At 37.9% G+C, this 14,280-nt stretch overlaps 1 pseudogene across 1 annotated transcript; it reads left to right on the forward strand.

The window, feature by feature from the left end:
* The first annotated feature begins 342 nt into the window (after positions 1-342).
* On the forward strand, positions 343-13,835 carry LOC143860186 (inosine triphosphate pyrophosphatase-like; annotated as a pseudogene). Its single transcript, XR_013239627.1, has 7 exons — positions 343-684; positions 5,686-5,855; positions 9,655-9,719; positions 10,167-10,198; positions 10,279-10,392; positions 13,254-13,330; positions 13,445-13,835. The product of XR_013239627.1 is annotated as an inosine triphosphate pyrophosphatase-like (transcript).
* The last annotated feature ends 445 nt before the right edge of the window (positions 13,836-14,280 follow it).

The raw sequence follows: 14,280 nt of genomic DNA on the forward strand, positions 1-14,280 counted from the left end.
GGGCCCCACTATAATTTCTAAAAAATACTCAACTTCAACCGCACGTCACGTAAGATCTCCTAATTTTAATAGCATTCATAGACGCCCTAAATTTATTAAGAGCTTACTATCTAAATGATAATTGTTAAAGACACGATATTAATGATTATAATCTTTGCTCCCACATATGATCAAGACCATTGATTTTGTGTATCCCCAAAAAGCGACCTACATTATCATGGCCCTAGTAATTAAAAGTGAAAAGACAAACTGAGTGTGCAATTATCAAAACAGTGCCAATATCAGTACACTAATTTTTACCCACCAGGCCACCATTTACAGGGAAATCGTAATATAGGAATCCGAATAAAAAGCCGATTACGATTTCTGATTCCAGCGTTCCAAACGCAGACATCCCGGTGTTACTTTCTTTTCTCAGAAGCCAAAACCTAGTTTTTTTTGGGTTAAACAAGCTTGTTAGTGCCCTAATATTTACACTTTTGTTCTGACCTTTTATCTTTTGATCGTGGGCATGAAAGAAGCACCAAAAGGTTTCATCCTGTTTCATTTTCCTCCGCTTATTTGATTTGATTTGAGAAAATGGCATCTGGTTTGTTTCTGTCTTGACCGGAAACGCTAAGAAGCTGGAGGAAGTTGGAGCCATATTAGGCCACTCAATCCCCTTCCAATCTCTCAAACTCGAGTGTAAGTCCACCACTCTTTTCTTCCTTTTCTCTTGCAATCTCATCTCTCTCTCTCTCTCTCTCTCTCTCTCTCTCTCTCTCTCTCTCTCTATATATATATATATATATATATATATATATATATATATCCTTGTGGGTTTTAATCGGTTCTACTATTCCGTTTCTTATAATGCTTGCAGCCATTTCGTTATCGTGTTTATCTCATAATCTGCTTAGAGATAGCAATCTGGCTATTGAATATTGAAATAAACTGAAAAAGTTAATCATGGGTGTTCTTTTGGCCCTGTCTGTTTTGGATTTTCAGAACCAATTGTGAGTCCAAAACTGATTATTGGACTCAAAATTACGTTTAGTTTGAACAGTTTTGGACTCACAATTGAGTCTGCTCTTACTCTGCATGCCATCATGCTATTCATCTACAATTTCTTCTTTATCTGTGTGTGTTTCTGGGTTTGCCTCCAAGAACTAACTGTAGAAGTTTTTTGGGTGTTCTAATTTGCCTTTGGACTTGCAAATTGTGCTCCAATTTCGAAAAACATAAGTAGCTTATAATACAACAATTGGGTCTCTACAACACCAATGCAAACTGTAACATTACCATTTTCTCATTATAGCAATTTTAAAATGCTCTGAATTGCCATCTTAAAAAAAAAAAAAGAAGCTCTGAATTGCAACCTTTATATAATATACGGTTGTGTAGAGACTATAGAGGGACTTCCAATTCAAATAGGAGCTTATATGCAATTAGAGAGTTGTCTTTGATTAATATCCATAGAAGCTTTGACAAGTTTGGCATCCTTGAATTGCCAATGTAAATTAGTCGCAAGATAAAATCACCTATATTGTTTGCTTATGGTTTTGGGGAAGTGTGAACAACAAATTAATTGAATGGAACATGATCCATAGAGAACGGCAAGAGAACATAGCTTGGTGTCACGGGCCTAGCAATTTTGTTAGCTAAAACCATGCAGTACTTGCATTTTGTACCCCATAGCTTAGCACAAGTCAGCCTTCTACCCAATCAATTCAACACTTACACTAAGAGAACACACACAAAGTTCAGAAAAAGAGCTTCTATTACTTGAAGAATGCTTACAACTTTCTTAGGTCATTCACAAATGAGGGCCTTTCCCTCTTTTTAGGCATCGAGGGGAACTTTCTAGACCTTTTTACTCACACTCCCTTTTAAGAGTATTCTATCAATATTCCAAGTACATTCTTTAAAAAATACCTAGTCATCTTCTAGAATATTTACATGCCTCTACTTCTAGAGTGCTCTACTCTTATACAAAATTATAGAAGTTTCTAGAATTCTTTACATAATTTTAGAGATGTCTAGCCCTCCCCAGACCCCACAATGGCGGTAGCCTTGTGTACTGGGCCGCCCTTCTTCTTCTAGAAAGTTCTAGACCTCTAAGAAACTTCTACAAAACTCTAGACTTGTAGACTTATAGAAGGCTCTCTACTTCTCCATGCATGCCTCGTGCCTCCCATCGGCCTGTAAAAGAAGCTGTGGTGAGTCAAATTGTCACCCGGTGTCGGGCACTCTTAGAAGTGAGGGCTTGCAGGATATACCAAAAGTACATCCTGTCTCCAAGCAATCTACCTAATAAGCTCAAACCTTAAGCCATACTTCTTGATATCGAGGAACCAATGAACTTTATGCGTGCGGCACCATGTTTGTTTACGGAGGAATTGTTACTATGGGTTTGGATTGTCGTTATTGGGAATCGTTATCATTATCGTTATCGTTATCGCATTCCAATCCTATTCCAATTCTTCCTGTAAACAAAATAACGATTCCAATTCTAGTGTTTGTGTAAGCACAAGAATTCATTAAGGGAATCAATCGTAATTCCGATTCTAACGTTTGGTACCATCCAGACCAACGTTGGACTGGAATCAAATATTCAATAAAATTTTCATACCATCCCAAATCCCAATCAATAAGACTTACTGAAATGTAAAACCATATATATTACTAAGACATTGAAACCACATATATATATATATATATATATATATATATATATATATATATATATATATATATCATTGCTAAGATAACAATAAAAACTATGTCTGCTAGAATCGTTAAAGAAAAAACAACAAAAGTTATTAAGAAAAATAAAGGACATACTACCAAACTAGCATCCAACTAAATTATAATATTTCAAAAACTATTATACTAACCAAAATAACATCCCCTACATTGTGAATACAAATTATTAAATTTCATAATCTATATTTCTTTAGCAAGCATCATATGGACCAACTCTGCATTTGCAACTTCTAAAATGCTGAATAAGATGTCAGTCTTTTTTGAATCACTATCGACCATAGCTGTTGCCCAAAGTTGATCCCTTATACTAAAATTGGGTATGTTTATCAACTCACAGTGGATACCTTTCCTCAATTGCGCCGCATCGTGCTCATGGCTAAGGCAATTAGCCAACTTGTCAATCCTCATATTTGTTTCCGCATATAAAGTCCTCACTATCCTTGTCAATTCCACAAAGCCTGCATCAAAGTTGTCAATATCTCGGCGTCTCTTTCGACGAGCTTGCTTGAACCTTTTGAACTAGTATGCATGTCTCTAGGTATTTGAGTAATAAATACATTGATATCATCTAGTTTACCATCTTGAACATGCTCATGGCCATTATTTTCATTTCCATTGTCTATAGCCTCCACCGTATTTCTCGGTGCCTGAGATCTGTCACCATTAGCTCTATCATTTTCGAAACACGAGCAAGTTCTTCAAAGTTTGGGAACGACTTGTTCCTTAGTCCCTTTGTATCTGGATACTCTGCAATGCCATAAAAAGTAGTTAAATATACCTGAACAACAAATTATTAATCATATAAAATAAATAAAGGTGTAATTACCTTTAGTCAATCATTCCCTATGTCATCCTTATCACAGTGCACACTTCAAGATTTTATTCCATCCAAAACCATTAGTCTTAAGCATGTCACTTATAGCATTATATTGTTTCTTTAAGGTCTTCAACTGCGACTCAAGGTGTTGATTTTTCTTCAAATCACTCTCGAAACCTAGTTTCTATTATCTTCTCTATAACAGACGTGTATCTAGTCTTAAAAGTGCCATTGTCAGCTGTCAAACCTATATCTCATAGTTCATGGAATGTAATAACCAATGCAATGTTCTCATTGGCATGCTAGACATGGATTTTTTTTCCTCGTCTTCCTGGCTGTTCAAATGATTGACTTTCCATTTCTTAAAAGAATAGGTTCATGCAAGCATTGTAACTATCCAATATGTAAAGGCAAAATAACTATCCAATTTAATCCGTGGAGGATAAATAATAGTAACATTCAAATATATGTGCAGAATAACAAAATAACAATATGTCCCTTCATATTAGATAAACATTGCTAGTTCTCGTCATTGGTACACACATGTCAATAATAGATCCAAAGAAGCAAACACATCCAAAAAAAAGTTCAAACAAACACAACATTCGTCAACTATTTCATTCTCGATTCCTACACGCCCTCCAGTCATTGCGCACTCATTGTACATCTGCATTGCTAGGTCATTCCTCCATGCACTCCATTCATTCGATGTTTCAATATTAGTTATTCGATCTCCTTGTAATTCTTTGCGTTCGTGAAGCTCTGCATCTACCTTTGTTAATAATACACGTTCTACAGGTATAGCTCTTCATATCAAATTATGGAGTAGACAACAAGCCATAATGGTTCGACACTGAGTCCTTATTGGGTAGAAAGATAGACTTCTTAAGATTGCCCATCATTTTTTTAAAAGTCCGAAACATTTCTCTATCATATTTCGAGCACAAGAATGCTTCATATTGAAAAGTTCTTCATGATTAGATGGCGCAGCTCCATCTCTTCGTGTGTTGGGAGTTTGTTCCCAAGATTTGCAATTTATTTATGTGTTGTCGGGTTGGGAGGGGTCGGCTACCAATTCTTGATTTCTTCAAGATTCTGTGAGTAGAAGAAATGGCTTGAAAATCCCATGTGGTAAACTACTTTTTAATTTTATAATTTATTTCAATAATGTTTATTATCTATATTTGTTTTAGTAAGTTTATTATTTTAATTATTTAGGTTATTACTATCTTGTCGATGTTGGGTATACGAATGGTTGAGGTTTTCATACTTCTAATTGAGGGCAACGATATCACCTCAACTTTTGGAGAGATGGAGCTACGCTAGCTAATAATGAAGAATTTTTCAATATGAAGCATTCCTGTGTTTGGAATATGATAGAGATCTTTAAGACTTTAAAAAAAAATGATGGACAATATTGAGAACTTAATCTTTCTAACCAATAAAGACTTAGTGTCGAATCATTATGACTTGTTGTCCGCTCTATAATTTGACACGAAGGGAGATGTCTTTAGAACATGCATTATTAATAGAGGTGAATGCGGAGCTTGACGAACGCGAAAAATCATAAGAAAATTGAATAACTAATATTGAAACATTGAATGAGTGGAGAGCATGGAGGGGCAACCTAACAGTGCATATGTAAAATGAGTGGAGGGCGAGTTGGAATCGAGAATGAAGTATTGAAAATGTATCTGTCTGAACTTTTTTTTTGATGTGTTTGCTTTTTTTTTTGGAGCTTCTATTATTATGTGTGGACCAATGTGGAGAACTTACATTGTTTATCTATTATTTATGGGACATGCTTTTTTTTTTGTTATTCTGCTCGTATGTTTAAATGTTACTATTGTTCATCCTCCATGGATTAAATATTCTTGTTCTTTAACATCTACCTATTAGATTGATAAAATGCTTGGATGAACCTATTCTTTTCAGACATGGACAGTCAATCATTTGAACAATCAATAGGACGAGAAAAAAATAAGCACGGGGCATGCTAGACGACATTATGTTGGTTAATCCATTGAGTGAACTATGCAATATAGGTTGGAAAGCTAACAATGTTACTTTTAAGACTAGATACACATCTGTTATAGATAATATAATGGAAAATAATTTTTCAGGGTATGGTTTGATGGCAAATCAACACATTGAGTCGCGATTGAAGACACTAAAGAAATAATATAATGCTATAAGCGACATGATTAAGACTAGTGGTTTTGGATGGAATGATAACTTGAAGTGTGCGATGTGCGACAATGATGACACATGGAATGATTGGCTGAAGCCGAAGGTAATTACACTTATTTATTTTTGTTGATTTATAATATATTTGTTTAACTGGTTTGGAACAAAGGCTTAGTTGAGTTGAGTTGAGAATAATTTATTTGTTCAAGTATGTTTAACTACCTTTTATAACATTTCAAAGTCATTCAGATGAAAAGGGACTAAGAAACAAGTCGTTTCCCTACTTTGAAGATCTTGCTCGTTTTTTTCGAAAAGGATAGAGCTAATGGTGAGTGATCTCTGGATGATATAGTGGAGGCCATGGACAATAGAGATGAAAATAATGATCATGAGCATGTGCAAGATGGTGGACTAGATGATATCGATGTATTACACTTACTGTTCCAAGCAAACTCGTCGAAAGAGAAGCCAAGACATTGGCAACTTTGATGCATGCTTTATGGAATTGGTAAAGACATTAGGATTTTGTGTACGGAAACAAATATGAGGAGTGGCATGGTTGGAGCGTGGTATGCTCTGGTCGTTATGGAAAGAAAGAAATGCCAGAATATTTAACGGTGTGGGAAAAAGTCCGCATTATGTTTCCACTATGGTTATTGCGCTAACCATCTCCTGGGCTAGATCCCTCTGGGTTTTTCCTGGACCGATTGTTGTAGCGGATTCTAACGAAGCAGAGATAAGAGCGGCTCTTCAGGGTATTAGATTAGCTCAGTCTCTGGATTTGGCTAAGGTGATAGTGAAGGGCGACTCCCTAATGTCATAGGGTGGTTAAAGGGAAATAGTTCTGCCCTTGAGATTTTCTGGGTGGATGGATGAGATTAGAGATCGGATTGGTGGCGTTGATGTGTCATTTCTGCATGTTAAGAGGTCTACCAATGCTGAGTCGGACGGTCTTGCTAGAGGAGGTGTGGGGAGGCAGGAATTAGAGTTGTTTGCTTTCTTCCCCTTTAATGGCCCCTCTTGTATAACTTTTGTTTTTTCCTATGTTTTTTTTCTCTTTGTCGATTTTCTGAGTCGGCTTTGCTCTATTTGTATGTTTGCTACATTATTAATGATATCTTACCATAAAAAAAAAACAAATATGAGGATTGGCCAGTTGGTTAATTGCCTTGGTCATGAGCATGATGCGGCGCAAAAGAAGGAAAGTATCTATGTTGAGTTGACAAACATACCCAATCTTAGTCTGAGGGATCAACTTTGGGCAGCAACTATGATCGGTAGTGATCCAAAAAAGACTGATATCTTTTTCAGCCTTTCAGAAGTTGAAGAGTGGAGTGGGTCCATATGATGTTTGCGATTATGAATTTTAATTAGTTGTATCCACGATGTGGTGGATGATATTTTGGTTGATATTATAGATTATTAGCATATTATAATTTAGTTGGATGCTAGTTTGGTAGTTACGTCCTTTATTTCTTTGAATAACTTTTGTTGTTTCTTCTCTAATGATTTAGCAGACGTATTGTTTTTTTAATGTTATCTTAGCAATGACATTTCTATGGTGTCAATGTCTCACTAATATATATATATATATATATATATATATATATATATATATATATATATGGTTTTACATTTTAGTAAAAAAAAAAATCTTATTATGATATGAAAAAATTATTGAAAATTTGATTCCATTCCAATGTTGGCCTGAACGGTACCAAACGCCAGAATTGGAATCACGATTGATTCCCTTGATGAATTTCAGTGTTTACTCAAACTAGACCTGGCAAAAGTGACCCGTGCCCGCGGGTCGACCCGGCCCACCCGCAAATTTGCGGGCACGGGTCTAAGTTTCCGTGACCCGTCAAAAACCAACCCGCGGGTGACCCAACCCGCAAAAACATGGGTCGGGTCGGGTCAACCCGCGGGCACCCCGCATTTTTACAGTATTTTTTTTATCTTTTTGAGAATGTTATCATCACTGCTGTTTGTTTTTTATGAGTAACTCCTCACTTTATAAAAAGTACGGTATGTCCTGCACCGTAGGATTATCCAAAGTTCCAAACCGTCCATTAGATGGGCCATACCCTAAATAGGTTATGCCCCAAAATTATTTCCATCGGTTGATTCTAACCCTCCGATCTATAGAGGGTTAGGATCAACCCTCTAACATTCAGATTGGAGGGATATGATCATCCTATGGAAATGATTTTTGGAGCATAACCTATTTAGGCTATGGCCCAACTAATGGACGGTTTGGATCATCCTATGGTGTGGGCCATACATAAAGTGAGAGTGCCCAGTAGTGTTGATAACATTTAAATGTGGTTTTTATTTTATTAGAATTTGCTATCAAGCTTCTCCTTTGGCAATTTCTCGGCAAGTGGCCTTTGTGTATGCAAAGATGCGCGCATCCAAATGTTGCTAAAATGTTCCTAGAAAATGTAAAAAAGTAATCATTACACCACAAAAAGTAAATTAGCTAAATTATAAAGTTTTGAATGAAAAATTACCTAGAAAGGGTTATAAAATTTTAAAATTACGAAAAAAATACCAAATCACATATCGGAGGTTATGACAATTACGGGAAAATAGAGGCTGTCAAATCAAAATAATTATTACAATCCCATATTTGTGGCATATTTGCGGGTGACCCGCGGGTTGACCCGGCCCACCCGAGGGCCGAGCGGGTCACGTAAATTTTGACCTGCAAAAATGCGGGTCATTTTCTCACCCGACCCGTGGACCCGCACCCGCGGGTTGACCCGGCCCGACCCACCCGTTTGCCAGTTCTAACTCAAACACTAGAATTGGAATCATTATTCTGTTTACAAGGGGGAATTGGAATAGCATTGGATTGTGATGCTGATATTGATTCCCGATTCCGGCAATTCAAATGCACCCTTAGGGTACACCTATCATTTTCTAGTTAAAAATGAACAAGACATAAGATAAAAAGGCACTGATACATAACTTGATTCCTTATGGATGATGAATCTGGTTTGACAAAATATAGTTTTGTAACTTGAGTGTGTCCTCTTTGATATCTCTCCTTTCTTGTATTGTTCCCTTTCCTTTTAGGGTCGGAGTCTCCTCCCCTAGGCTTCTGACATCACCCTTCCTTTTTGAATGTTTTCCTTGCTTATCTAGTAAATTACTAAATAAATATAATTGATTTGACTGTTGAGTATGCATTATCAACACATCAAACTTAGGCAGAAATTTGCATAGCAGATCTAGTAACAAGGCCCGAGAAAATCCCATGACAAGGTGATGAGAGGAGGCAGGGAAAGAAGAACCTCCCAGTCCCCAGTAACTTATCAGGAAAATGAAGAGATACCTGTTCAGTTATGCTTATTCCATAGTCCATTCTATTAGAAAGTCATCAACCTCATGAGTTTAAAATCCTGCCATTTGTTATGCCATTTTGATATCATTCTACAGAATAAAGCCTTCCTTAACATTATGAGCTCATGTTAACTCCCTTATGGGCCAAAAAAGATTGCCAAACTTGCCATTGCTTTTAAAAATCACATCTAGGTTGGTCAATGAGGAAAGGGAAGAGAAATGTGTCAAGCTTAAAATATTTTGCCTTGATTTTGGGTAGATAGAACAATCTTTAGAACACAAATGGAGCTATTCTTTCTGACGAGAGAATGCTCTTTTTCTTTTTTCTTCTTCTCTGAAAAGCAGCCCTGTGGAATGCTTTTTCAGTTTCACCTTCTTTCAATTTAACCTTATTTCTATCTACACTTCCCTGTGCTGTCTAAGCCTCATTCATTTTTTTTCTTTTATAGGCAAGGTGTATATATTAATCGAACTTCTAACACTAGCATTTTTTTTTCTGAGCCCGGTGGCATATTACTTATTTTAACCATTTTCTTTAAGTATAATGTTTGTTCCAGTGCCAGAACTGTAAGGAGAGCCCGGAGAGATTTCCAAAGAAAAGGCTCGTTTGGCTGCAAAGAAGGTATTTCTATGTAACATCAGATTTGGAGTACCAAAAAAACTAAACCAGAATAGTGTAATAGTAGAATATCCCATATGTTATAACTGTCTGCCGTGCTTCAAAAATTTGTGCATTCACTTTTAGTTTTCTCTTGAAAGGTAAATGGACCTGTGCTCGTTGAGGACACTTGCCTTTGTTTTAATGCCCTTATGGCTCTCCCAGGTATCTGCATTCTCTCTTCTCTTCCTGTTTATCTTCCTCTAACATCATACTTGATTGCAGGACCTTACATGTAAGTTTTAGTCCTCCTTTCTTGTCATTTTCAGGTGAAATTTTGTTCTCTTTATATATTTTGATTCCATTTTTCTCCCCTGATCATTTTCAGATATTTGTTAGCATGGACCCTGAGATTCCTGTTGTTTTTTCTGTTTCTAATTCCATGATTGATCTGGAAACATTATAAACCAGCAAGTGGTTTGTTCAGAAGATTGGTCATGAAGGTTGTAGTTTGCACACTTTGTTTTCTGTTTTTTTTTTTTTCTGTTTAACATTCTTCCTCTCTTTCTGCTTTCCGTTGCAGGTCTGAACAATATCTTGAAGGCTTATGAGGACAAATCGGCTTACGCATTGTGTATTTATTCTCTTGCCCTTGGACCTTGACGTACAACCAATAATATTTATCGGAAAATCTCAGGTACAGATTTTTTTTCTATTTCAGATACACATTCTTGAGTACGATTGAGGACACATCCGAGTGATTAAGGTAGATTGTGGCTAAGAGTGGGCCCGATTTTAGGTGTCAAAAGTGGCGGCAAAACTGCAATCGCCACGCTGATGGGGCATGTTTTGCTGATAGGGGGATGACATGGCAGGAGTGTGATGATAATCACAAGGTACCAGGTGTCTTTTTAGCCAAGCGTATGTGACCGGTTTTTGGCACACTGAACAAAGCAGCTGTTGGTGACTAAGTTACTAACAAGCCAAGATGTCATGGCTAGCAAGCTTTTGATTGGCCAATGACATGGCAGGGAGGTACAAGAAATTGGGTGGACTGTCCCTACAGTAGTTCTTGTTTTGGGTTAGTGTCATCAGGATTTAAACTCTCGAACCAACTAGTTGGAGATGAGGTGGCAAGATGCAAGAGTGCTAGAGGACTCCTTTATATATAACTTTAGCTACTTAGAAAACGGTGGAGCAGCAACAACCCCGTCTCCTAATTAAGCTAAGCATTATCTTAGGTTGACAATGGTCTTTAGCAAAAAGGGGAGCCCCCCAACCTCAGGAGACTTCCCCAAGAAGAGAACACCTGAACGTGAACTCACGAGAGTTGGGTGGAAAGAGGACTGTTTTCTTTCCTTTTAAGGCCTGTTCGTTTTAGATTTTGACAACTGATTGTGAGTCCAATAATCGGGTTTGGACCACAATCTGTTGTCAAAATCTAAAATGAATAGGGCCTAAGGCTTTGTAATCTTTAGAAAACACACACACACACACACGCACGCGAGCGCACACACGTGTCCAGATGTCACTTGTTTTCTGTTTTTTTTCTTGAAGATTGATTAGGAAACATTAGGAAATAAGAGAGGGCTGATCCCTATTCATTAGGAAATAGGAGACATTAGGAAATAGGAAACATTGAACTTTCTCCATTATGGTTAATGGGTCTCTAGCATGTTTTTTTGGTAGCTCCAGAGGCATCAGACAAGGTGATCCCATCTCCTTATTTGTTCATCATGGTGGCGGAAGAGTTAAGTCTTCTTGTATCCAAGGCGAAAGATAGGGGTTTTATCATAGGATTGGAGTCTAGTAGAAATGCCCTGCACTTATTTTTCTTCAAGTGGATTTGGAGTACACAAGAAACCTTAAAAGGATCTTTAGATGGTTTGAAATGGCATTTGGTTGAAGATTAATCTCTCCAAGAGGTCGATAGCAGGGATGGATATGCAGGTTGAAGAGGTGGATAAGCATGCTCTTGCTCTCGGTTGTAGAAAAGAAGAAGTGCCCATAACTTACCTTGGGTTACCACTGGGTTATGGAATTTCAAAAGCTTCATTTTGGGGTCCTGTGGTAGAAAGAGTTGAAAGGAAATTGGCCATGTGAAAGAGAAATTATGGGACCCTGTGGTAGAAAGAGTTGATAGGAAACTGGCCATGTGAAAGAACAATTATCTATCCATTGGGCTTAGAGTCGCCCTTACCTGGCAGCCGGTGGTTTATCTTATGTCTCTATATAAAATACCGATAAAGATGTCGAAAAGAATCAAAGCAACTTCAATGAGATTTCCTTTGGGAAGGTAGGGAGGTAAATACAAAGTTGAAACACCTCATGAGCTGGGCCTCAGGCGTGCAGATTGAAAGAGTATGGAGGCATTGACAGACTAAGAGTGAGGAATAAAACTCTTTTGGGCCAATGACTTTGCCTCATTGGGGAGAAAGGATGCATTATGACATACAATTAATAGGGACGAATATGGGAGAGGTTGAGGGGATTGGGAGATTAAGATCACATTATTAGGTAAAGATTCGGGAGCTTAGAAATCTATTTATGTGTCTAGACTATTTTTGAAAAAAAAATTGTGTCTAGACCCTTGTAAGGACCGATAATTAAATTTAGAGTGGCAACCAAGAAGAGAGCTCAGTTTTGGGTAGACCTTTGATTAGATTGTGCCATGCATTCTTGAACCTATATCTTCTAGCAACTGATAGAGGGGCCATAGTGTGTGGCTATATGAAAAGAAGAGGGAGTTGGGGGAGGAGTGGTGTGGTTGTTTGGAGCGTTTTGCTCTTGAGAAATCTCAAGGATAGCAAGATTAATAATCTCTCTTACCTTCGTTGCCTCCTTGGGTCCCAATATCAGGTCAGCTCTAAAGTAAATCCAGGCCAAACGAGTATTTGGGTGTGTTTTCCAAGATAATAATTGATGTATTATATTATCCTTTTTTGGGACCAGTTAGGATGCACTATTATAATGAGGCGGAAGCAGAAGCTCTCCTTCGAGAATTGAGATGGTGTTGTGATCCATGTCCTGGCCATTAATCATTGAAGGGGATTCTGCCAATGCGTTGGTGTAGGCAAGGAACAGGCTCTTGGTCCTTGGAAATTGGAAGCGGTCAGCTAATGAGCAAGGTGTGAAGGCAAAAGAAGGTGCAAAGGAGCAATGTCTATTTTCGGTCCCTAATCTCGGAGTAGGGAGGTGTAGGCAAGGAACAGGCTCTTGGTCCTTGGAAATTGGAAGCGGTCAGCTAATGAGCAAGGTGCGAAGGCAAAAGAAGGTGCAAAGGAGCAATGTCTATTTTCGGTCCCTAATCTCGGAGTAGGGAGGCTGGGATGCTCAAAGGCTAGGTGGGTTTGTGTTGGGATCTTTTGTAGTCGCTGTATTTTTTAATATATCGGTTTGTATACTGTTTGAAATGTCGTGGGATGCCTCAACCCATTGATGTGTTCCAGGTGTAGGTTTTTTTTGAATAAAACCTATTATTTCTCAAAAAAAAAAAAGTTCATGAATATGTATGGGCTGTGCTTTAGTATTGACTAGTGGGCCTGTGTGGCATTTTAGGGAAGTATAGTTCCTTCAAGGGGGCCTTCTGATTTCGGATGGGAACCGTTTTTTCAACCTGATGGCTACGAACAAACGTAAGTAAAACTTAATTGTTCAGTGCATTCCTAGTATGCCTGCCTTCATTGCTTTGTGCATCCTAAGTAGACTTTGCTTGTGTAACCTCATATGGGGGTTCACATGTCTTTCAGTTATGCCGAGATGCCAAAGGAAGTAAAGAAGAAGATTTCCTCTCGCTCCAAGGCACTTGCTCTGGTGAAATCCCACTTTGTTGTAGCCAATTACGCCTTCCATACAGATTGTTGATCCATTTTTGGAGAAAATTTACTATAGATGGCATGCTTCTTCATTGCTAAGGGCAGCTGAGATAACCTTGAATTACTGAGACGTTTCATGGGTTATGAGATTCTGGGTGTTCGTTTATCATGTCAAAGAACCAGATACATGTTGTAACCCAACCTATCAAGAAGAATGCATTGTTGGTACTACATACAATAATACATAGTTATCAGATAATCAAAAGAAGATAAACCTCCAGCTTCTTTTAATATTTCTATTTGCCAGATTTGAGCACAAATCTCTACAGCCTTTTATAATGTGGAGTGATTGGGATTGTTGATGTAGTGTGGGTGGGATGTGGATGGACAATAGCCCAATAATAACGGTGACCAGAATGTTGAGATGACTGGCACAGTGAATTGGAAAAAAAGTGTACCAATTAGATGATACTTCAGATTGGCTAAGTCTTTTAAGCCTGTTCTATGCAAGGGAAAGTCCCACCTAGTCCCATACCCTTATTTTTAATCCCTCCCGCTTGTTACAAGTGATATTACTCCAGTACCAAATGTTAGGTACCTTATGGCATCCATTAGATTAGGCCCTTTAAGCTTGTGCCGTTCTCGGCTGGGTCTCTCTCATCCTAATCCTATACCTAGGCAGGCCTCTACTTAGAACCATAGCCTCCATATAGAACCGTATCACTCTGTTGCAACTCCGGCATTTTTTTCTGGTTGGAATAATAAAAGGG

Source organism: Tasmannia lanceolata, unplaced genomic scaffold (assembly GCF_043159265.1).
Source record: "Tasmannia lanceolata isolate RefF3 unplaced genomic scaffold, GAP_Taslan_0.1 ptg000037l, whole genome shotgun sequence".
Classification (NCBI taxonomy): Eukaryota; Viridiplantae; Streptophyta; class Magnoliopsida; order Canellales; family Winteraceae; genus Tasmannia; species Tasmannia lanceolata.